This window comes from Myotis yumanensis, unplaced genomic scaffold (assembly GCF_028538775.1).
Source record: "Myotis yumanensis isolate MYYU_CA2020_CCGP unplaced genomic scaffold, mMyoYum1.0.hap1 SCAF_1, whole genome shotgun sequence".
NCBI lineage: Eukaryota > Metazoa > Chordata > Mammalia > Chiroptera > Vespertilionidae > Myotis > Myotis yumanensis.
In genome coordinates this window covers 1,808,786-1,814,094 of record NW_027223752.1, presented here as the reverse complement: position 1 = coordinate 1,814,094, position 5,309 = coordinate 1,808,786, and the positions used below count along the sequence as shown (strand labels likewise).

The 5,309-nt window shown below is 68.3% G+C and overlaps 1 long non-coding RNA gene across 1 annotated transcript in view; it reads right to left on the bottom strand.

Moving 5' to 3' along the window:
* Positions 1-237: 237 nt before the first annotated feature.
* The window catches only part of LOC138998725 (uncharacterized), a 16,089-nt gene continuing 11,017 nt past the window's right edge, over positions 238-5,309 (bottom strand). Inside the window, exons 2-3 of the long non-coding RNA XR_011469260.1 lie at positions 2,449-2,516; positions 238-325 (exon numbers count right to left, since the gene is read on the bottom strand). This is a non-coding gene — a long non-coding RNA (uncharacterized lncRNA). The remainder of the gene's footprint in view (positions 326-2,448; positions 2,517-5,309) is intronic.

Sequence of the window (5,309 nt, the reverse complement as noted above, 5' to 3'; positions counted from 1 at the left end):
TACCCAGGGCCCCCCCTGCACCCCCCCCCGCACACCGCAGGCGGTGACACTCCCCCTCCCCGGGGACAAGCACAGACCGGGACCCCCCCTCTAGAGAGGGCAGGGGAAGGGCACGCACAGAGAGACCCAGGACGCCGCCTGGGCGGGGACTCGGGTGACAGCCCGCAGCACCCCAGGCCACAGCTGCCAGAGGAGGGGGCCGTCCCAGGGTGGGGGGCAGGGGGCACTCACTGGCGTGCTTGTCGGCCAGCGCGATGAGCGTGCTGGAGATGTCCCGCCTCCGGTAGAAGCACACCACCTTGGCCTCCACGTTCCCGTTGGCCGTCTGCAGCAGCAAGGACAGCGGGCGTCACCGGGCGGCTCTGCCCCCTCCTCCCTCCACGGGCCCCCGCCTCCTCCCCCCCAGCCCCCCTGTGTCTGCCCCCCCTCCCCCTTCTCCTCCCCGTCCAGGGGACCTGGCTTCTGAGCCTCCCTCAGGCCTTGCTTGGGCCAGAGCCTGATTGACCCCTGGCCTCCAGAAAGGTCAGCCATGACCAGAGGTCAGCCACAGCTGCTCTGCCTTCTGGCTGAGGATCCACCCGCCCTGGCAGCTCCGAGGTGCCGGTGAGGGATGGGGGGGGGGGCCGCTGGCTGGTGAGGGATGGGGGGCTAAGGGACGGGGCCCGCTGGCCGGTGAGGGTTGGGGGCTAAGGGACGGGGGGCCGCTGGCCGGTGAGGGTTGGGGGGCTAAGGGACGGGGGCCGCTGGCCAGTGAGGGTTGGGGGGCTAAGGGACAGGGGGCCGCTGGCCGGTGAGGGTTGGGGGGCTAAGGGACAGGGGGGCCGCTGGCCGGTGAGGGTTGGGGGGCTGCTGGGCCGGGTGAGGGATGGGGGGCTGCTGGCCGGTGAGGGACGGGTGGGGGGCCGCCGGCTGATGAGGGATGGGGGCTGAGGGATGGGTGGCCCCCTGGATGGTGTGGGGTGGGGTGGCTGCTGGGCCGGTGAGGGTCGGGGGGCCGCCGGCCGGTGGGGGATGGGTGGCCACTGGCAGCTGTCCACCCAGCACCACCCCAGGCGCCGGGCAGAGCTGCTGTGGACGCTCAGCACAGGGAACACGGAGGACGAGGCAGGTCGCCGGGCAGGTGACCTCAAAGGAGGACAGCGCTTTTCCGACCGACAGGAACGTAGGAGGATTTCCTGACGACGCAGGCTCCCTCCACAGCCCCGACCACGCAGGGTCCCCGCGACAGCGCTCCCCCACGCTGAGCGCGCCCGGGCACCTGCAGGGCCCGCCTGTCCCACTCGGGCGAGGAGGCCAGACATGGCAGCTGCCCTCCGGCTCCTTCCCGTGCGCTGCCCGTCCTCGCACCTCGGCCCTGACGGCTCCAACCTGCCCCCCATCTGCTCGGCCCTCCCGGGGCTGGGCTCCCACGGGCGCCGGGAGAGCGGGGATGGGCGGGGGGGGGGGGGGGGGGGGAAGCCCTCGCCTGCGTCCTGAGCCCTGGGAGCCCCCGTGACGGCAGCTCCACGGGTCGGTCCTGAGGCCGCCCCACGCTGCCCAGTGAGACCGGGGAGCAGCTGAGGGGGGTCCCCAGGCCCGTGGGGTCGGCTGCCCGTCTCTTCTGCTCTTGTCCTTTCAGAGACCCTCACACCCCGTCTTCTGAGCCTAAGTTCCTGGAATTTGGCTTCTGCTTCCAGGACGTGTCTCCTGCTACTGCTGCTGGCGGGAGGGTCGCGACACAGGCCTCTAGGGAGGTCGCCCGCCCGCCCGCAGCCCCTCTCCTCCCCAGGCCTCCTCCCCTCTCCTCCCCCCTCCTCCCCAGGCCTCCTCCCCGGCCCTCTCAGGGCCTCTCCTGGCACGTCCCGTCCGAGGGGTCTGGGAGCTGCCCGGCGCCAGCCTGGCCAGAGCTCTGCCTGGGCGGCCCCTCCCGTCCCCAGGGCCTGGCCGTGCCCCAACCTGCTGTCCCCGCGCTCATGCCACAGCCCCTCCTTCCCTTTCCAAACAGCGTTTCTCTCGTTTGTAAAGATCTGATTCTCTCAGGACAACAATGTAACCGCAACCGTGTCCAACCCAAGTTCGGAGGAGGAAAACGCGACGATTCTTTGAAAGTTCACAAGCGCCCAGCAGCCTGGGGGCCCATGGGCCGTCCACCCCCGCCCGTCCAGGACCCTCCCTGGGGGCTTCCGTGCGGCTCCGGCCCCACACGCGGACGCCCCCCCGCGGGACCCCCGCCCGGGTGCCGTGCCCGGGTGTCCCTGCCTGTCCCTGCCCGGGCGCCTGTGCCCCTCGGGACGTGGTTGGGGGCCAGGCCACCCCGCCCGACTCGGCTCTGTCTCCTCGGTGAGAGTCGCCCGGGAAGGGTGCACCCCCTCCCCACAGGGCCGGGCCACGCACACACTCGGGTCCCACACACGCATATGTGCACATGTGCACACAGCACACACAACATACACGTGAGTTGCACACTACCTTGTTGAGCTCCTCGATCCTCCGGATCAGGTAGGGGTTGCTGGAGGAGTTCTCGAAGTAGACGTAGTCTGCAAACAGCACAGAGAGCGTCACCTGCCGCACGGCCCCACGTCACAGCCCCCCCAGGTCACAGCCCCCCACCCCCACCCCCAGGTCACGGCCCCCACCCCCCACCCCAGGTCACGGCCCCCACCCCCACCCCCAGGTCACGGCCCCAACCCCCACCCCAGGTCACAGCCCCACCCCCACCCCCAGGTCACAGCCCCACCCCCAACCCCCAGGTCACAGCCCTCATCCCCCCAGGTCACAGCCCCCACTCCCCCAGGTCACAGCCCCACCCCCCACCCCATGTCACAGCCCCCACCCCCACCCCAGGTCACGGCCCCCACCCCCACCCCCAGGTCACGGCCCCCCACCCCCACCCCCATGTCACAGCCCCCACCCCCACCCCAGGTCACAGCCCCCACCCCACCCCCAGGTCACAGCCCCCCCAGGTCACAGCCCCCCACCACCCCAGATCACAGCCCCTTACTCCAGAGCCCTACCCCCCACACGGCTCGCGCCCTCAGATCTGGGACAGGAGGGAAGGGAGGAGGTGAAGGCCGCACGGAACCACGAGGCCACCTGCTGCCAGCCGGTCCCCCAGCCAGCGCAGCAGGCGAGGCCCCTCGCCGTCCTGAAGGCCCGGGGTCCGGCCCCGCACAGCTCACGCCAACGGGCCCGAGTTGAGACGCTCACCTTCGCTGGAACCGGGTGAAGCCTCGATCCGGGCCAAGTGCCAACACCGGGCCCCACTCGGCAAACTATCGACACAGGGCCCAGCCCGGCCCTGAGCACGGTGTCCCCGCGGGGCGGCCGGACCCTGAGCACAGGGTGTCCCCGCGGGGGCGGCCTGGACCCTGAGCACACGGTGTCCCCGCGGGGCGGCCGGACCCTGAGCACACGGTGTCCCCGCGGGGCGGCCTGGGCCCCGAGCACACGGTGTCCCCCGCGGGGCGGCCGGACCCTGAGCACACGGTGTCCCCCGCGGGGCGGCCGGACCCTGAGCACAGGGTGTCCCCGCGGGGCGGCCTGGACCCTGAGCACAGGGTGTCCCCGCGGGGCGGCCTGGACCCTGAGCACAGGGTGTCCCCGCGGGGCGGCCTGGACCCTGAGCACAGGGTGTCCCCGCGGGGCGGCCGGACCCTGAGCACACGGTGTCCCCGCGGGGCGGCCTGGACCCCGTGGAGGGGCCCCAGCCGTGACCACGCGCCTGCGGGGACGCACCTCCGGCCCACCCGCCGGGCCCACTGAGATCGGCTCCTGGGCAGACGGCCTCCTGTCTCCGGGTGCCAGCGACTTGCTGAGCTCGGCCCCCAGGGCAGCCGGAGCTGGTGAAGGCACAGGACTCACCGGGGGGCTTTCATGTCGTCAGCTCAGATCTCAGTAAAGTGGTTTTATAGCCTCAGCCCGACCGAGCACCGAAGCTTTCACTCTAAGGAGCTAGAGAGTCAGGTAACCCCGAAATACCGATGCACGCTGCCCCGAACGGAACACGCCCGCGTTCCCGACAGCGGGCACCCAGACCAGGCGGCGAGGGCACGAGACAGGGCTTCGCGCCCACAAACCCGACAGCTGGGACGAAACAGGCCATCGCTTCAAAGACGTACGGCCAGGCTCCCGCGGGAAGACCGGGCAACCGGCACGGCCGAAACCTCCCAACGCCCCCGGAGAGCGCGCCCTCGGCCCAGAGGGCGGATCCCAGCAACTCCAGCTCAACATTCCGGAAAGCAGAGGGGACGTCCCCGCTGCCGGTGGGCGGCTCACAGGCACCCAACCTCTCACCAGCTGCAGAGCCACGGGGGTGCCGGGGGGACCCAGGCTGCTCCAACACGGAGCACAGAAACCACGGGCAGGAGGTAAGACAACGCCCACCCACATCCCCTGTAATAATCCTCTAGAATAAGTCTGATGTGCCAAGTGCCCCACCTGTCAACCGGTCCCTATGACACGCACCGACCACCAGGGGGCAGACGCTCTCTCTCTATCCCACTGGTTCTCAACCTTCCTAACGCCGTGACCCTGTAATACAGCTCCTCATGCTGTGGTGACCCCCAACCACAAAATTATTTTCGTTGCTACTTCATAACTGTCATTTCGCTACTGTTATGAATCGTCATGTAAATATCTGATATGCAGGATGTATTTTCATTGTTACAAATTGAACATCATTAAAGCATAGTAATTAATCACAAAAACAATATGTAATTATGTGTTTTCTGATGGTCTTAGGCGACCCCTGTGAAAGGGTCGTTCGACCCCCAAAGGGGGTCGCGACCCACAGGTTGAGAACCGCTGGACTAGTAGGTCAGCTTGCTGCTGGGACTGAGACGGGCTGGGCACGCCCTGGAGCCCTCCGGCGGTCCCTCTGCCTGGCCTGTGCCCTCTCGCAATCTGGGACCCCTCGGGAGATGTCGGGGAGCCGGTTTCAGCCCGATCCCCGCAGGCCAGGCCGAGGGACCCCACCGGTGCACGAATCTGTGCACCAGGCCGCTAGCTCCTGATAAAAACTTTCTCTTTTTTTGCCCTAGCTGGTTTGGTTCAGTGGATAGAGCGTCGGCCCGTGGACTGAAGGGAGGGCCCTGGGTTCAATTCTGGGCATGTGCTCGGCTGGCAACTCTCACATCCATGTCTCTGCCCGCCCATACCTTCTACTCTCTCCAAAAATCAATGGGAACATCCTGGGGGGGGGGGGGGGTCAACAGCAAAAATACATGTGTTTTTTTGGTTTTTTGGTTAATCCTTGCCCAAGGATATTCCATCCATGGGTTTTTAGAGATGGAGGGGAGGAAGGAGGAGGAGGAGGAGGAGGAGGAGGAGGA